Source organism: Austrofundulus limnaeus, unplaced genomic scaffold (genome assembly GCF_001266775.1).
Source record: "Austrofundulus limnaeus strain Quisiro unplaced genomic scaffold, Austrofundulus_limnaeus-1.0 Scaffold108, whole genome shotgun sequence".
Classification (NCBI taxonomy): domain Eukaryota; kingdom Metazoa; phylum Chordata; class Actinopteri; order Cyprinodontiformes; family Rivulidae; genus Austrofundulus; species Austrofundulus limnaeus.
In genome coordinates this window covers 541,793-542,354 of record NW_013952510.1, presented here as the reverse complement: position 1 = coordinate 542,354, position 562 = coordinate 541,793, and positions in this window count along the sequence as shown.

Sequence of the window (562 nt, the reverse complement as noted above, 5' to 3'; positions counted from 1 at the left end):
TAAAAAAACAACTCTCATTGATGTTAGAATTTTTACTATGAGCTAAAAGCTTTTAAACTCATCTGACCCAGTTTAATGACATTCCTGATTTGACCTGAAATAGATTTCTATGAATTTCTGTCCAATAACTCTCCCGCAGCAACAGCCTCTTTTTTTTTTATTGCTTCCAAAGGTTTATCAGATATATTTATACGTTAAAACATCACTTTCCGAGAAGTTTATTCAAATCTGTAGTGATGAGATATTTTGCTAACAGGGTTTCTTCAAAAAGTAAATGGTAAAGCCTGAAGCAAAAATGTTGTGCAAAGCTAACACCACACAAAATTTTTACTCAATCTCTGAACAACTGACGCAATAAAAGCTATTTCTTTTATGTTGATTAATGTTAATTAGCTATGGCGGCCATTTTTAATTGGACTGACCATAAAAGTTGACAAATATAAGTGTGCATCAAATGATTAGTTCCAGCAGGTGTCCTTTAAAACAGTGATTCCCAAACTTTTTGTCTTCTGACCCACAAAATATTCATGGCAAATACTTGTGACCCCAAATATTACTGGTC